We start from the raw sequence: 19769 nt of genomic DNA, 5'->3' as shown, positions 1-19769 counted from the left end.
ACTTGGGTGTCTAATTTTATTGTTCACATTTGTCATTTGGGTATTTATAGGGATTACCTTTTGACACCTGATAGCTGCATTTAGTGAAGCGCAGGTTCCTATACTTTTTTTTTACATAGTTGTTAAAGTGGGCCGGAAAGGGTCGGAACTGCATTCCTCGTTCCGCCTCCTCCAGTCCACCTTACCCGGCCAGTCGCCTCATGCCGCAGGGAGGCTCCATTTGCCGGGCGCCCGCTGAGATTTTGTTACAAGCTGGCACCCGGCTCCTTCACCACAGCGGCAGCTAGGGGCTGGAGTTCACTCCTGAGCTCTAGCTTCCTGGGGGCACTATTACTGGGGGCACTGCATAAGGGTCACCACTACTGGGGGCACTGAATAAGGGTCACCACTACAGTGGGCATGCATAAGGGGCACTACTGCTGTGGGCATTATGTGTAAGGGGCACTAGTGCTGTAGGTATTGTATAAGAGGCACTACAACTGTGGGCATTATGTGTATTAGGAGCATTACAACTGTGGGCATTATGTGTATTAGGGGCACTACCGTGGGCATTGTCAGGGGTGTAACTAGGAATTTAAAGGCCCCATAGCAAAACGTTTGTAAGGGCCCCTATGTACCACCCAGTGGTGAAAATTTTATATAACATATTTAACTTTGACACGGAAGATAGGCCCCTCTTAGCTCTGGGCCCCATAGCAGCTGCACCCCTTGTATCTATTGTAGTTAAGCCCATGGGCATTGTGTAGAAGGGGCACTATTGTGGGCATTGTGTAAAAGGGGCACTACTGTGTGTCATAACATGAATAAAGGACATTACTATGTGGTGTAAAGTGAATCAGGGGCACTATGTGCAGTGTAATGTGAATAAGATTGTGCTACTGTATGGCGTAATTTGAATTGGGGATACTATTGTTGACCACTCCCCTTTCTTCAGAGTCCACACCCTTGTTTTCAGCGTGCGCTGTCCCTTTATTGATAATGTGCCGAGAATGGGGGGGGGGGAGACCGGGAGTTCCACCACATCTCTAGGACCACTTTAAGCACTGGAAGGAGGTATATGTACTGTTTATAACCTATGTCTATTTGCATCATATTGATTTGATAGACCAAATATCCCATCAATTAATCAAAACTTTTATAAATTGTTTCTGTAATCAAGTTTGTTTAATTTATAGTAGTCAATCTGGTTTCTAATAGAGAAGATTGCATTATAAAATACAGAACTGCCACATTAATCATTACTGTGTTTACATTAAAGCAGACTTATGAGGTAAGATAAAAAGTAACAATGTTTTTAATTCTTCAGCTTTTGCTATCCCCAAAATCTAGGGGAGCCTTAACTCTGGCGGATCACAAGGGTCTTACGGAACTTTGGGGTCACAAAATGTTGTGATGTTTAAGTCCAATTTGTTCCCACACCAATCACATCTCTTACATTTCTGTATTTGTTATTTCTAAATAATGTATCAGGCTCATCTATTAAATACAAAGGGCCTGATTCAGCTTGGGTCACAGTTGCTAATGCGCATGCTATTTGTCGATTGTTGCGTACTGCGCATGCATCACAGTGCACGTGTGCAAACTCACCATTGCGAATGCACGCAAACCACGAACTCCACGCAGTGCATTAGCAGATTGATTGACAGGCAGAGAGCGCTTGGGGGTGGTGACGGGGGAGTGGTCGGGGAAATGCAGGCGTGCCTGTAAGTTTGAACGCCATTGCATGGGACCTGGAAAGTTAGCAATTTGTAAGGTCTGACCAGCCACAATGCTGGGTGTGGATTCGATGTCCCTCGATGTGTCCGATGTTTGGCCTGGTGTGAGCAGTGTAATGAATGAGAGTGTAGGCAGAGGGTGTGTGTATATTAGCCGTGCGACAGAATTGCGAATGCAGCATTTGCATATATTCGCCTAAGTCCTGCCTACTGAATTGCACAGAAGTTAGCAACTGCGATCCAAGCTGAATCAGGCCCAGAGTGACAAATATATATATATATATATATATATATATAATACAGTGAGGTACTGAAACAGCGCTCAATCCCTTATGTTTCTGTGTATATGCAGTATCTCTATATAGATACGGATATTATAGTCCACTATAGTCCCGTTTTCGCGGTGGCAGCTGTATGTTCTCCAGAGGAAACAATTGTTGTTTGATCCCGGAAGGTTTTATGGAAAACAAACGGGTGAGAACAAGCGCATATATAGTGTAGTATTATATGAAATATGCAGCACACTCTATTTAGAAATTAGCATGCGTACCGTAATGACCCAGAGCAACAGGCATTAATATATGAGTCCTTATTCGTGCTTCACCAAGGTAGTCCTCTTATACACTCAAAACGTAGCTTGTTAAATACTCCAAATATAGGATTTAAGGAGAGAGAAAACACTTCTCATAGTATAGTACATTTAAAAGAGGTTTTAATCCAAAATACACATAACACACAAAAAAATGAAGAATTACATTGATAAATATTCAAACAGGCTTATCTGATAGTAGCTGGTTTCAGAGTTTAGGGATACACCCACAGCTACTATCAGATAAGCCTGTTTGAAATTATATTTATTAATGTAATTCTTCATTTTTTTGTGTGTTATGTGTATTTTGGATTAAAACCTCTTTTAAACGTACTATACTATGAGAAGTGTTTTCTCTCTCCTTAAATCCTATATTTGGAGTATTTAACAAGCTACGTTTTGAGTGTATAAGAGGAGTACCTTGGTGAAGCCCGATTAAGGACTCGTATATTAATGCCTGTTGCTCTGGGTCATTACGGTACGCATGCTAATTTCTAAATAGAGTGTGCTGCATATTTCATATAATACTACACTATATAGGCACTTGTTCTCACCCTTTTGTTTTCTATATATATATATATATATATATATATATATATATATATATATATATATATGAAAAATAAGAGCCGGCAACATCCTGCTGTAGAATGCAAAAAGGAAGTATTTAATCCATCATAAATAGTAAAAACCATCATCCAATAGTATAGTGCATATCCATGTAAAGGTCAGGGCATGCAGGGAGATCAGCGATAAATTCAAAAAAGTGGCATAATGAACAAGTCATAAAGTCCATGTAGAATGGCATAGATATACTCATCATAAGTCCATCCCCAAGCATGTAGTGCCCGACAGCTGTTTCGGTGTTAGAATGACACCTTCATCATGAGCAGCAATAGTGAATCCCAAAACCCACAATAAATACCTGCATAATCGCAATCAAATGCTTACACCTGTATTGTAAAATTGTACCAGACGCTGGCATGGATCCCCTGAGCCGTCGAGACCGGAAGTCTCAACACGCGCTCCGGTCCCACGCACTACATGTGTACAGTATACATAGAGAGACGCTCCAAAGCGGAACTAGTCATCGGTTGCCAGGGCAACAAACAATGCCGTTTGGGGAACCAGTAACGGAAGTGATGCTCTGGGAACAGAGCTAGTCACCCATAGTCATGGCAACCAGACACGCGTAATCTAAACTAACGAAAAATACTAAGGTGTCTAGCGTAATTAACAGAATCAAGACACTCGTTGCTCTGGCAACAATACATAATAGCAAAAGAAAGGGACGTTATCTCAGCAACATAATTAAAGTGTGAGCATATAATTGCGATACGCAGGTACAAAACATACAGACAAACAATTACACAGACAAAAGTTATATAACCTTGGAGAAAATAAGCAGCATATATATATATATATATATATATATATATATACACATATTTTAGAAATATGTATAAAAGAATATAGAAATATATAAAAAGATAGTAAAGCATCAGAGGATCACATCTACAAAAAACAGCCTAAATTTAAAGCCTCATTAAGCCCATTTGGTGTGACACAATTTAAACGATTTATCCACATAGATTCACGTTGCAAAAGTAATTTATCACTGTCCCCACCTCTTCTAAGAGGGGGAACATGATCTATAGGGAGGAACCGAAAATCCCTCATTGTATGTCTCAATAAGACAAAATGTCTAGCAACTGGAGGCGTGTTGGAATCCACCTGTATCAAAGTCTTTTTAATAGAAGAGCGATGGAGAGCAATCCTCTCCTTGAGATGTCTAATAGTCTTGCCCGCATAAAGGAGTTGACAAGGGCATATAATCAGGTAGATCACATATCGGCTATCACAGTCCAAGTGAAATTTAATCTCATACTTGATCTTAGTGAAAGGATTGACAAAGGAAGTACCAATATTGAGAAATTGGCAATTGATGCAACCCTGGCATCTAAAGACACCGTTATTAAGGCATAACCATGTCCTTTTATTCTTCACATTAGGACCCAAGTCTGATTTCGCAACAATATTATTAATGTTGCTACTCCGTTTGTAACTAAAAAGTGGTGCTGTTTGACAAAATTGTCCAATATTTTCATCACATTGTAAAATATGCCAATGTTTATGAACAGCTTGACGGATGTGCTTGGATGCTATTGAATAGGTTGATGTAAAGACCAAACGGTCTAGTTGTTGGTTGCATTCCTTTTTGACAAGTGCTTGTGTCTGGGTCAAATTAAGACAAAATTAAATTGCCTCTTGTATCTCTTCAGCTGGGTATCCTCTGCTAATAAACCTATCACCCATCTCTCGAAGTGCTTCAGGTAATTCTGCACCATCGGAGGTGATCCGTACAACACGCAATAGCTGCGACAGCAGAAGGCCTTGCTTGAGGGGTGCAGGATGAAAGCTATTAGCTTGCAATAAGGTGTTTTTATCCGTAGATTTTCTAAAAAGCTTGGTGTGTGTATATTAGCCGTGTGACAGAATTGCGAATGCAGCATTTTCATATATTCGCCTAAGTCCTGCCTACTGAATTGCACAGAAGTTAGCAACTGCGATCCAAGCTGAATCAGGCCCAGAGTGACAAATATATATATATATATATATATATATATATACCGCATATGAGCAGCTCCTAAATATCGGGGTCAATCTAACTTTCCCCAAAGAACTTATTACACTAGAAAATGGAATTGGATATGAATATGGGTAATGGAAACATAAATGTTGTGGGCAGTCCTGTCTTTTACAAAGGGAAATCTTTAAACAAGATAAAGGGTTTATATCCAGTGGCGGGCTGGGCCGGGGGGCAGGGTGCCATGTGCCCCCCGGGCCGCAGCGTCATGCGGGCCGTGGGCCGGTGCACTCTGTGTCACTGTGATACAGACTGCAACGCGTGTGTAGCGCTGACCAGACGGAGTTTGGTCAGCGCTACACTGACAAACACACAGCCGCCGGCAGCTGTGTGTTTGTTGTAAGCAGCAGCCAATGAGAGTCTGTCAAACTCTCATTAGCTGCTGCTGCGCCCACTGTGGGAGCCACTCCATCTTCCGGCTCCCGCAGTGGGCAATGGGAGAGATGTCATGATGTCATATGATGTCTCTCCCATAATGCAGAGCGGCCCGGCCCGGGAGGACAGACGGAGGAGCAGATGGCGGCGGCGGGAGCGGGGATTCAGCTAAGTGTTTTTTTTTATTTTGTTTTTTATATTATGTGTGTCTACTGGGGGGGGGTCTGGCACTACTGGGGGCACTACAAAGAGGGGACTACTACTACGGGGGGCATTACAAGGAGGGTGGGGGACTACAACTACTGGGGGCACTACATGAGGGGGACTACTACTACTGGGGGCACTACAAGTGGAAGGGGACTACTACTACTGGGGGCACTATAAGGGGTCTACTACTACTACTGCGGGCAATACATGGGGGGTGGGGGACTACTACTACTGGGGACACTACAAGGGGGGGGCTACTACTACTGGGGACACTACAAGGGGTGACTACTACTGGGGGCACTACAAGGGGGGGACTACTACTACTGGGGGCACTACTATGGGGGGACTACTAATGGGGGCACTACAAAGGGGGGGACTACTACTACTGGGGGCACTGCAAATGGGGGGACTACTACTACTGGGGGCACTACAAAGGGGGGGACTACTACCACTGGGGGCACTACAAGGGGGGGGGACTACTACTGGGGGCACTACTGGAGGCCTGCATAAGGGTGTTCTCTCCTGTGGCACACGGGGGCACTACGACAGGGGGCTGTCCTAATCTTTATTTTTACCTTACATTAATCCCATATGGACCCGCCTCCTCCCTGGAACACTGGAGGGGGGGGGCGCCGTGGCATGCATATTCTTCGGACCCAGACGCTACTCCTCTGCCAGGGCCGCCTGCATGCATTTGCCCCCCAGGCTAAAAGTTGCCAGCCAGCCCCTGTTTATATCTCTATGCATTCATACGTGTATATTATTACTATGGATAGTATTAATTAATATTATTACTGCACTTGGCACTCAGTAGGTAGTAGGATACAGGAATAAAAATCTTCATGTCACTTGGATGTCCAGGTCTTTATGTGGTCTTTGCTGTAATAAGACCCTCAGTTAATGATCTATAATATATGGCAGATGTTGATGTTTTTTTATCTCACCTTTTCTCTCTATCAGGAACCAGCAGTGCTCAGTCATCCTGCCATAGAGCCTCTGAAACCATCCAGAGACTTACATTTTACCACCAGTTAGGCCAGGGTAGTTTTGGAAAGGTAAGCAATGAAGTTCCAATAGTCACAGGGGAGTTTGGATGCTATTAGAAATGAGCAAAACTGCAGCACAATTTCATTCAATCTGTCAGTTTTGATTTTGCATAAACATTCCATGTAATGATATTCCTCATGTGGAAATCCTCATGTTTACTTATGAATATTTGTGTTGTTAATGTGTTGTGAAGTATAAATGTGAGGCTTTTGGGGTTGGATTGGAGGGCTTCTGGATTGAAGCTTATGTACATGCAATCGGCTGAGCTAAATATCTAATAGGCTGGTTGTCAATAGATTTATTTGGGGGAGAATGAAACTTCATTGGAACTTTGGGCCTGATTCAGACCCACTCGCGAGCGGCTGTCCGCTCGCAAGTGGGTCGATGGTGTGCACTGCGCATGCGCACGACGGAGGGAGCTCCGTCGTGCGCATGCGCGAGATGTGACGAGCGAAGGACTTTCCTTCACTCGTGTCTGATCAAAGGGGGCGTGCTGTCGATGTTGATTGACAGCACGCCCCCTTTGGTGGGCGTGCCGGGGGCGTGCCTCCCAGACGGAGGCGTTCCCAAGGGAACGCCTACCGTCAGAAGCCGGCCCCACTGAGATCACTAGTGATGTCAGTGGGAGTGATTTTGGCTCTGATAGAGCCAAAATCACTCTGGGTCTTGCGGTTGAGAAACTCAACCGCAGGCTTCGGCTCGCAGTGGCGATGGTCGCGATGGTCAAGACCATCGCGACCAACATCCTGCACGCTCGTATATGCTGTGGGTGGTGACCCACAGCTATACGAGCGTCCAGGAGGACGCTTCATAATTATGGAGGTGGGCCCTGATTCAGAGTGAGCGCTCTGGTCAGAGCGTTCGGCTCTGAATCAGGGCCTTTGTTTGATCGAACCATATTTAACAGGTATAGTGCTGGGATGGTGGCAGAGTCACTTCATTGTGCTCTGTGGTGCAGTTGGGGTTTAATTAGTGAGCAGTTTACAGAGAGGTAGAAAAATCTAAAGATAGACACATAGGGGCTGATTCTGATGCATGTGGAAATGTGGATATCTGCAAACTATGCATGTACCATAGAAAGCAAATGCTGGCTGCACATGCACCATAGAAAGCAATCACTGGCTGCACATGCACCATAGAAAGAAATCACTGACTGCGCATACACCATAGAAAGCAATTACTGGCTGCACATGCACCATAGAAAGCAATCACTGGCTGCACATGCACCATAGAAAGCAATCACTGGCTGCACATGCACCATAGAAAGCAATCAATGGCTGCGCATGCACCATAGAAAGCAATCACTGGCTGCACATGTACCATAGAAAGCAATCACTGGCTGCACATGCACCATAGAAAGAAATCACTGACTGCGCATACACCATAGAAAGCAATTACTGGCTGCACATGCACCATAGAAAGCAATCACTGGCTGCACATGCACCATAGAGCAATCACTGGCTGCACATGCACCATAGAAAGCAATCACTGGCTGTGCATGCACCATAGAAAGCAATCACTGGCTGCACATGCACCATAGAAAGCAATCACTGGCTGCACATGCACAATAGAAAGCAATCACTGACTGCACATGCACCATAGAAAGCAATCACTGACTGCGCATGCTCCATAGAAAGCAATCACTGACTGCACATATACAATAGAAAGCAATTGCTGGCCGCACATGCACCATAGAAAGCAATCACTGGCCGCACATGCACCACAGAAAGAAATCACTGACTGCACATACGCCATAGAAAGCAATCACTGACTGCACATGCACCATAGAAAGCAATCACTGGCTGCACATGCACCATAGAAAGCAATCACTGGCTGCGCATGTACCATAGAAAGCAATCACTGGCTGCACATGCACCACAGAACACAATCACTGGCTGCACATGCACCATAGAAAGCAATCACTGGCTGCGCATGCACCATAGAAAGCAATCACTGGCTGCACATGCACCATAGAAAGCAATCACTAGCTGCGCATGCACTATAGAAAGCAATCACTGACTGCACATGCACCATAGAAAGCAATCACTGACTGCACATGCACCATAGAAAGCAATCACTGGCTGCACATGCACCATAGAAAGCAATCACTGACTGCACATATACAATAGAAAGCAATTGTTGGCCGCACATGCACCATAGAAAGCAATCACTAACTACACATGCACCATAGAAAGCAATCACTGGCCGCACATGCACCACAGAAAGCAAACGCTGGTTGCACATGCACCATAGAAAGCAATCACTGGCTGCACATGTATCATAGAAAGCAATCACTGGCTGCACATGCATCATAGAAAGCAATTACTGGCTGCGCATGCACCATAGAAAGCAAACGCTGGCTGCACATACACCATAGAAAGCAATCACTGGCTGCACATGCACCATAGAAAGCAATTACTGGCTGCGCATGCACCATAAAAAGCAATCACTGACTGCACATAGACCATAGAAAGCAATTGCTGACTGCACATGCACCATAAAAAGCAATCACTAGCTGCACATGCACCATAGAAAGCAATCACTGGCTGCACATGTACCATAGAAAGCAATCACTGGCTGCACATGTACCATAGAAAGCAATCACTGGCTGCACATGCACCATAGAAAACAATCACTGGCTGCGCATGCACCACAAAACACAATCACTGGCTGCACATGCACCAAACAAAGCAATCACTGGCTGCGCATGTATTATAGAAAGCATTCATTGGCTGCGCATGCACCATAGAAAGCAATCACTAGCTGCGCATGCACCATAGAAAGCAATCACTGGCTGCACATGTACCATAGAAAGCAATCACTGGCTGCACATGCACCATAGAAAACAATCACTGACTGCACATGCACCATAGAAAACAATCACTGGCTGCACATGCACCATAGAAAGCAATTTCTGGCTGCGCATGTACCATAGAAAGCAATCACTGACTGCACATGTACCATAGAAAGCAATCACTGGCTGCGCATGTACTATAGAAAGCAATCACTGGCTGCGCATGTACCATAGAAAGCAATCACTGGCTGCACATGCACCACAGAACACAATCACTGGCTGCACATGCACCATAGAAAGCAATCACTGGCTGCGCATGCACCATAGAAAGCAATCACTGGCTGCGCATGCACCATAGAAAGCAATCACTGGCTGCGCATGCACTATAGAAAGCAATCACTGATTGCACATGCACCATAGAAAGCAATCACTGACTGCACATGCACCATAGAAAGCAATCACTGGCTGCACATGCACCATAGAAAGCAATCACTGGCTGCACATGCACCATAGAAAGCAATCACTAACTACACATGCACCATAGAAAGCAATCACTGGCTGCACATGCACCATAGAAAGCAATTACTGGCTGCGCATGCACCATAAAAAGCAATCACTGACTGCACATGCACCATAGAAAGCAATCACTGGCTGCGCATGCGCCATGGAAAGCAATTGCTGACTGCACATGCACCATAAAAAGCAATCACTAGCTGCACATGCACCATAGAAAGCAATTACTGGCTGCGCATGCACCATAGAAAGCAAACGCTGGCTGCACATGCACCATAGAAAGCAATCACTGGCTGCACATGCACCATAGAAAGCAATTACTGGCTGCACATGCACCATAAAAACAATCACTGACTGCACATGCACCATAGAAAGCAATTGCTGACTGCACATGCACCATAAAAAGCAATCACTAGCTGCACATGCACCATAGAAAGCAATCACTGGCTGCACATGTACCATAGAAAGCAATCACTGGCTGCACATGCACCATAGAAAACAATCACTGGCTGCGCATGCACCACAAAACACAATCACTGGCTGCACATGTACCATAGAAAGCAATTACTGGCTGCGCATGCATCATAGAAAGCAATCACTGGCTGCGCATGCACCATAGAAAGCAATCAATGCACCATAGAAAGCAATCATTGGCTGCACATGCACCATAGAAAGCAATCACTGGCTGCACATGTACCATAGAAAGCAATCATTGGCTGCACATGCACCATAGAAAGCAATCACTGACTGCACATATACAATAGAAAGCAATTGCTGGCCGCACATGCACCATAGAAAGCAATCACTGGCTGCACATGCACCATAGAAAGCAATCACTGGCTGCACATGCACCATAGAAAGCAATTACTGGCTGCGCATGCACCATAGAAAGCAATCACTGGCTGCGCATGCATCATAGAAAGCAATTACTGGCTGCGCATGCACCATAAAAAAGCAAACGCTGGCTGCACATGCACCATAGAAAGCAAACGCTGGCTGCACATGCACCATAGAAAGCAATCACTGGCTGCACATGCACCATAGAAAGCAATCACTAACTGCACATATACCATAGAAAGCAATCACTGGCTGCAAATGCATCATAGAAAGCAATTACTGGCTGCGCATGCACCATAGAAAGCAATCACTGGCTGCGCATGCATCATAGAAAGCAATTACTGGCTGCGCATGCACCATAGAAAGCAAACGCTGGCTGCACATGCACCATAGAATGCAAACGCTGGCTGCACATGTACCATAGAAAGCAATCACTGACTGCACATGCTCCATAGAAAGCAATTACTGGCTGCACATGCACCATAGAAAGCAATTACTGGCTGCGCATGCACCATAAAAAGCAATCACTGACTGCACATGCACCATAGAAAGCAATCACTGGCTGCGCATGCGCCATGGAAAGCAATTGCTGACTGCACATGCACCATAAAAAGCAATCACTAGCTGCACATGCACCATAGAAAGCAATTACTGGCTGCGCATGCACCATAGAAAGCAAACGCTGGCTGCACATGCACCATAGAAAGCAATCACTGGCTGCACATGCACCATAGAAAGCAATTACTGGCTGCACATGCACCATAAAAACAATAACTGACTGCACATGCACCATAGAAAGCAATTGCTGACTGCACATGCACCATAAAAAGCAATCACTAGCTGCACATGCACCATAGAAAGCAATCACTGGCTGCACATGTACCATAGAAAGCAATCACTGGCTGCACATGCACCATAGAAAACAATCACTGGCTGCGCATGCACCACAAAACACAATCACTGGCTGCACATGTACCATAGAAAGCAATTACTGGCTGCGCATGCATCATAGAAAGCAATCACTGGCTGCGCATGCACCATAGAAAGCAATCATTGGCTGCACATGCACCATAGAAAGCAATCACTGGCTGCACATGTACCATAGAAAGCAATCATTGGCTGCACATGCACCATAGAAAGCAATCACTGACTGCACATATACAATAGAAAGCAATTGCTGGCCGCACATGCACCATAGAAAGCAATCACTGGCTGCACATGCACCATAGAAAGCAATCACTGGCTGCACATGCACCATAGAAAGCAATTACTGGCTGCGCATGCACCATAGAAAGCAATCACTGGCTGCGCATGCATCATAGAAAGCAATTACTGGCTGCGCATGCACCATAAAAAAGCAAACGCTGGCTGCACATGCACCATAGAAAGCAAACGCTGGCTGCACATGCACCATAGAAAGCAATCACTGGCTGCACATGCACCATAGAAAGCAATCACTAACTGCACATATACCATAGAAAGCAATCACTGGCTGCACATGCATCATAGAAAGCAATTACTGGCTGCGCATGCACCATAGAAAGCAATCACTGGCTGCGCATGCATCATAGAAAGCAATTACTGGCTGCGCATGCACCATAGAAAGCAAACGCTGGCTGCACATGCACCATAGAATGCAAACGCTGGCTGCACATGTACCATAGAAAGCAATCACTGACTGCACATGCTCCATAGAAAGCAATTACTGGCTGCACATGCACCATAGAAAGCAATCACTGACTGCACATGTACCATAGAAAGCAATCACTGGCTGCACATGTACCATAGAAAGCAATCACTGGCTGCATATGCACCATAGAAAGCAATCACTGGCTGCACATGCACCATAAAAACAATCACTGACTGCACATGCACCATAGAAAGCAATTGCTGACTGCACATGCACCATAAAAAGCAATCACTAGCTGCACATGCACCATAGAAAGCAATCACTGGCTGCACATGTACCATAGAAAGCAATCACTGGCTGCACATGCACCATAGAAAACAATCACTGGCTGCGCATGCACCACAAAACACAATCACTGGCTGCACATGTACCATAGAAAGCAATTACTGGCTGCGCATGCATCATAGAAAGCAATCACTGGCTGCGCATGCACCATAGAAAGCAATCAATGCACCATAGAAAGCAATCATTGGCTGCACATGCACCATAGAAAGCAATCACTGGCTGCACATGTACCATAGAAAGCAATCATTGGCTGCACATGCACCATAGAAAGCAATCACTGACTGCACATATACAATAGAAAGCAATTGCTGGCCGCACATGCACCATAGAAAGCAATCACTGGCTGCACATGCACCATAGAAAGCAATCACTGGCTGCACATGCACCATAGAAAGCAATTACTGGCTGCGCATGCACCATAGAAAGCAATCACTGGCTGCGCATGCATCATAGAAAGCAATTACTGGCTGCGCATGCACCATAAAAAAGCAAACGCTGGCTGCACATGCACCATAGAAAGCAAACGCTGGCTGCACATGCACCATAGAAAGCAATCACTGGCTGCACATGCACCATAGAAAGCAATCACTAACTGCACATATACCATAGAAAGCAATCACTGGCTGCACATGCATCATAGAAAGCAATTACTGGCTGCGCATGCACCACAGAAAGCAATCACTGGCTGCGCATGCATCATAGAAAGCAATTACTGGCTGCGCATGCACCATAGAAAGCAAACGCTGGCTGCACATGCACCATAGAAAGCAATCACTGACTGCACATGTACCATAGAAAGCAATCACTGACTGCACATGTACCATAGAAAGCAATCACTGGCTGCATATGCACCATAGAAAGCAATCACTGGCTGCACATGTACCATAGAAAGCAATTGCTGACTGCATATGCACCATAGAAAGCAATCACTGGCTGCACATGTACCATAGAAAGCAATTGCTGACTGCATATGCACCATAGAAAGCAATCAGAATCCCGACCCGGGACTAAAGATAGGCATACTTACCACCCCTTTCGGCATCTTCATCTTTTAGGTTTCTGGCATCGGGCTATTCAGCCACCGGGACTTCCGCGGTTGCAAAATCTTTGGCAGTAAAAGTATTAGAAAAGACTCAGGAGTTAGTTTACTCTGTGGTTTATTATGCAGTTTGTTACCCATACATGAGAAGGGGTTTCCAGATCCACACTGTCAGGCCTCTCTTAGGGCTCTATTTATTAACATTATTTTTACTAAAATAAAGTAAAATAGGGTGTTTTGACACCCTTTTCACATTTTTTTTAGTTTGCCCTACAGTTACTATAGGGCAATTGGAGTAGAATTTGTAAAATTCTACTCCAACCCCTAAGTATCACTTATTTTTAGTAAGCAGATTGCATTTCCCATAACTGTAATGGGAAATGTGATCTGCCTGGTAGTAACTAAAAATACATTGTGAAAAAAATACCTAGGGAGGCCCTGTGATAATAACGCCATCTGGAGGTGGCGTTATCTAGGGTCTACCCCGAATTCCGGACACCTGCTGTGCTCTTAAAGGCAGAGCAGAGGCGGGAGCTGGCCCCAGTGATCAGCTGTGTGGTCTCCCATATTGCACTGCGGCCTGGTCATCAGGTGATCGGGTCCCAGTATGGGATATCACCTGACCGGAGGACATGGAAGACATCGCCGTAGGCCCGGATCATGCAGGTAAGTGTAATTAAGGGAGGGGGGTCGCGGGGGGTCCAAGATTGCAGTGGGCAGGGCTTAGAGCCGGGGACGGGCTTAGCATAACGGGGGGTAGCAGCTGTGGCTGGTCGGCGCATGCGCGGGCACTTTGTCACGGTATTTTTTGCAAAAAATATGAGATATGGTAAGAACTTACCCTTGTTATCTCTATTTCTACGAAGTCCATAGGGTTCCACAGGATACCTTGGGGGTATAGGCGTGACGTCAGTCGCAGGGCACCAAAGAGTTAAGCTTTCAGCCTCCCAGGATGCACTAGGTCCCCCTCCTATACCCCGCCCCCGGGCCAAGGCACCTCAGTTAGTTACCAAGCCATAGGCCGGAGGAGGAGAAGGAAGAGAGAGAACAAAGATCTGGACACATACAAGAATCACATTCTCACCAGAGGGAGACGGAAAACCGGTGACCAGAGCAAAGCCCATTTGCAGCACAGGTGCGACAGGGCGGGAGTCCTGTGGAACCCTATGGACTTCGTAGAAATAGAGATAACAAGGGTAAGTTCTTACCATATCTCATATTTTCTACTTCAGGGTCCATAGGGTATCCACAGGATACCTTGGGGATGTCCCAAAGCAGTATCCTTTAAGGGTGGGGACGCTCCTGTGCAGAAAGGAGAATCCGCCGCCCGAAGGAAGCATCCTGAGAGGCGAAGGTGTCAAAACCTGTAATACCTCACGAAGGTATGGACAGAAGACCACGTAGCAGCCTTGCAGATCTGAACTGCCGAGGCACCACGTCGAGCTGCCCACGAAGGACCCACAGACCTAGTGGAATGAGCCTTCAGAGAAGGAGGGACCGGTAGGCCTTCATGAAGATAAGCTTCAGAAATAGCCATACGGATCCAGGCTGCCAAAGTTTGCTTTGAAGCAGGCCAACCCTTTTTACGGAAGCCAGAGAGGACAAACAAAGCGTCCGACTTCCTAAACGAAGAAGTGCGGTCAACATAAGTCCTTAAGGCCCGCACAACATCCAAAGAGGCCTCACCCACGGAAAGACCCGGTGAGGTAAAGGCCGGAACAACTATTTCCTCGTTAAAATGAAACTGGGAAACAACTTTGGGAAGAAACTCGGGCCGAGTGCGGAGCACTGCCCTGTTCCCATGAAAAACCAAGAAAGGGGGTCTACAAGAAAGAGCCCCTAACTCAGAAACACGTCTGGCCGAAGCAATGGCCAGAAGGAAAACAGTCTTAGCTGTTAGCCATTTAATATCCACTGAGCCCAGTGGTTCAAACGGTGGTCCTTGGAGAGCCCTCAGGACCACAGCCAAATCCCAAGGCGCCACAGGTGGAACAAAGGGCGGCTGAATACGGAGAACACCTTGCATAAAGGTGCGCACATCCGGGATTGTAGCAATCCTACGGTGAAACCAGACAGATAGGGCCGAAAACTGTACCTTCAAAGAAGCAAGGCGAAGCCCATGATCTAGTCCTGCTTGCAGGAAGGCGAGAATCCGAGACAGACGAAACTCCCGCGGTGCATAACCTCTCGGTCGACACCACTGGAAGAACGTATGCCACACGCGATGGTATATCCTTGCGGAAGACGGTTTCTGAGCTCGTAACATGGTACTCACCACAGAGCTGGAAAACCCCCGGGACCTCAGCATGGCCGTCTCAACAGCCACGCCGTCAAAGACAGCCGAGTCAGGTCCGGGTGAAGACAAGGACCCTGAGACAGAAGGTCCGGTCGTAGCGGCAACCGCAGAGGACTGTCCACGGACAGACCCTGAAGGTCTGAGAACCAGTGCCGTCTGGGCCACGCGGGAGCTATCAACAGGAGCGTCCCTCCTTCCTGTATGAATTTCCGGATTACCCGTGGAAGAAGGGAGACCGGAGGGAACAGGTATGCGAACCTGAACGTCCACCGGACGGACAGAGCATCCACCAGAGACGCCCCTTCGTCTCTTGTGCGAGACCCGTACACCGGCAACTTGTTGTTGTGCCGGGACGCCATGAGGTCGATTTCTGGAAGAGCCCACCTGTCCACCAGTAGTTGAAAAACATCCGGGTGCAGGGACCATTCCCCTGGATGAACGTCCTGGCGACTTAGAAAGTCCGCCTCCCAATTTAGCACTCCCGGGATGAAGACCGCTGATATGGCTGGAAGACTGCGCTCCGCCCAAACCAGGATCCGAGAGACCTCTACGAGAGCCGCCCGACTGCGAGTTCCTCCTTGCCTGTTTATGTAGGCCACGGTGGTAGCGTTGTCCGACTGGACCTGCACCGGGTGACCCTGGAGAAACCGCTGTGCCTGCAGGAGAGCATTGAAGACCGCACGGAGTTCCAAGATATTTATTGGAAGATACGCTTCTGTCGGCGTCCACCTGCCCTGGAACAAGTGTGGACCCGAAACTGCTCCCCAGCCCCGAAGATTGGCGTCCGTTGTCAACAGGACCCAATTTGGAACCCAGAACGGACGTCCCTTGTTGAGGTGGGTCGTCTTAAACCACCACGCAAGGGACAGGCGAACCTCCGGGGTGAGCACAATCGTCTGGAACTTCAGAGACTGAGGCAGCCCGTTCCATTTGGACAGGTGCTGCAGAGGTCTGGAGTGAAACTGGGCGTATTCCACCATGTCGGACACCGACACCATGGAGCCCAGTAACCTCATCGCCGAGTGTAAGGACACCCGGCGGCTGTGCAGACAACTGCGCACCTTTGACTGTAAAGCAGAGATCTTGTCCTCCGTCACGAAGATCCTTTGCTGTCCCGAGTCCAATAAGGCTCCAAGATGCAGAATCCTCCGAGACGGGATTAGAGTGGACTTCTGCCCGTTGATTAGCCAGCCGTGCCGTTGCAGCAGTGCAATGGTCAGGTACAAGTGGTGTAACAGGAGCTCTGGAGATCCTGCCACCAATAACAGGTCGTCCAAGTACGGCAACATGCGGACTCCCTGCAGCCGCAGAGAAGCCGCCATGACCGCCATCACCTTGGGGAAAACACGTGGTGCTGTCGCCAGGCCAAAAGGTAATGCCCGAAACTGGAAGTGGTCGCTGCGGATTGCAAACCGAAGGAACTCTTGATGGCGCAAAAGAATAGGGACATGCAGGTAAGCGTCCTGTATGTCCAATGACACCATGTAGTCCCCAGGTTCCAGCGCCAGAATGATGGACCGTAGGGTCTCCATCCGAAACTTCGGGACCCGCAAAGACTTGTTGAGTGCTTTGAGGTTGAGAATCGGACGATATGACCCATTGGGTTTCTGTACCAAAAATAGATTTGAATAGAAACCCTGGCCCCTCTGGGAGAATGGAACAGACACTATAACTCCAGCCTGGAGCATAGTGTGCAATACCTTCCGCAGCTCCGTAGCCTTGTTCCGGTCTGATGGTAGACCCGTGGTGAAGAATCGAGCCGGGGGTCCGTGCCGGAAGGAGAGGGCGTACCCGTGGGAGACCACCTCCAGAACCCAAGTGTCTGTCGTAGTGAACGACCAACACCGGGAGAACTGCAGCAGGCGGCCTCCCACCCTGGGATCCCCCAAGGGGAGACCCGGACCGTCAGGCCGCAGGCTTGTCATCTGGCTTGGGGGCCGGACGTCTGGTACTCCATGCCTGTTTCCGGGGCTTGACCGATTTCTTAGGGCCAGCCTGTCGAGGAAACGACTGTGGTTTGGGCCTGCCCTGGGCCCTAGATGACCGAAAGGACGATGGTCCAGAACCAGAAGGAGCAGCGGCCGACGGAAGACAAGCAGATTTGGCTGCCGCCAGCGTGGCCACAATCTTATCCAGATCCGGACCGAAGAGAACTTCTCCGGTAAACGGCAACGCTTCCAGACCTTTCTTGGAATCTGCGTCCGCCTTCCAGGATCGCAGCCACAAGGTGCGACGAGCAGCTACCGCTGCTGAAGAAATTCTAGACACCAGAGTACTAATGTCTAGAGCCGCCTCGTTGATGTAGGTGGCCGAATCATGGAGATTGCCAATCAACTCCGCCTGTTCGGCCGGACAGTCGGATTCAAAAGAAGCCTCTAATGAATCCGCCCAGCGCTCCATCGCTCTGGCAACCCAGCAAATGGCCATAGCCGGCCATGCTGCCCCCCCTGCAAGGGAATAAGCGGACTTCAGGCAGATTTCTACCTTGCGGTCCGTAGCATCCTTAAGGGAGGACATGGATGGCATCGGCAATGTGGCACTACGGACAAGACGGGTCACGTGAGAATCCACCTGTGGAGGGGATTCCCACTTAGCAAAATAATTATCCGCGAACGGATAAGCCACCGCCAGGCGTCTCTGCGGCTGGTATCTTTTGCCAGGTTGTTTCCATGCCTCCTCTAAATGGTCCACCAACTGACCCGAAAGAGGAAAGACTGTGGCATCGCCCTTCACATCTTTGAAAAAGGCATACTTAGATTTAGCCGCTGGGGGAACTTCGTCCTCAATCACCAAGGCTGTGCGGACCGCCCGAATAAGTCCAGGAATATATACTTTGGACTTAGCATCAGCGTCCTTAGTATGGAGAGGTTCCTGATCGTAAGGATCCAGAATCTCCCCATCATCAGACGTCCCTTCGTCATCCTCATAAGGAGCGGACAGAGACGCCACCGGCCTTTTATGAGGCCGCATCACAGACTCCCCTTGCAACACATCCGATAAGTGCTGTACAGAACTCGTCAGGGAGTTAACCCACGCTGGCTCCTGAGAACCCGGGAGCGGGGAAATAGGGAGACTGTGGGGTACCACCAATTGTCGTGGGAACCCCTGCATGGGTGACGACACCACAGACTGCTGGGACAAACCCATCGGAGTAAACGCGGGCTGCGGAGCTAACTGGCCCACTAAAGCTGTTAACGCCTGAGCGAAACAAGCCCAGGGTGGCTCCTGTACCGGTGCTGTAACCGTAATAGGCCGCGCCATGGACAAACACTGCCGGCAAAGGCCCTCCGCGCTACCCTCCCCCTCCGCTAACGGTACTTTGCACGTGGTACACTGTAGCCGGAGGGGAAAATCACTTTCAGACATGATGGCACCACGTATGTGACCTCTCTCACCAATTAAGTATTAAATAGGCGAGAGACCACCCTGCAGCACCGCACCGCAAGGGCTTTAGCAGAAAGAACAGGGACAGTAATAAAGCTGACAGTTTAGAGAAGAAATGTTACAGGCAGCGCTAGCACAGTCACATACAATGCAGAGAAATAACAATTCCTGCACTAACAGCGCTGATCACTCAACTACACAGACACAGGGCCTGGTAGGACACAGCGCTGCATACACAGACCTGAGCCACAGCGGAGGAGAGGTATGCGGGGGGACCCAGACCACGATGCTTCCTTCCAGACTTCCAGCAGCGTTCACCATGCGTTGCAGAGAAGATTGCCGCCGAGGAGC

At 47.8% G+C, this 19769-nt stretch overlaps 1 protein-coding gene across 2 annotated transcripts in view; it reads left to right on the top strand.

Moving 5' to 3' along the window:
* Window positions 1–6496: 6496 nt before the first annotated feature.
* LOC148511669 (protein kinase C theta type-like) overlaps window positions 6497–19769 on the top strand; it is a 55682-nt gene continuing 42409 nt past the window's right edge. Inside the window, exon 1 of one of the 2 annotated variants that reach the window (XM_088482893.1) lies at window positions 6497–6588. The gene's annotated coding sequence lies outside the window, so the exon portion shown is untranslated. The remainder of the gene's footprint in view (window positions 6589–19769) is intronic. The other variant, XM_088482892.1, reaches the window with a different exon arrangement.

The sequence above is a fragment of the Taudactylus pleione genome, unplaced genomic scaffold, assembly GCF_031769625.1.
Source record: "Taudactylus pleione unplaced genomic scaffold, aTauple2 ptg000296l, whole genome shotgun sequence".
Lineage (NCBI taxonomy): Eukaryota > Metazoa > Chordata > Amphibia > Anura > Myobatrachidae > Taudactylus > Taudactylus pleione.
The sequence above is the reverse complement of the archived record's forward strand: the minus strand, read 5'-3'. Positions and strand labels throughout refer to the sequence as shown.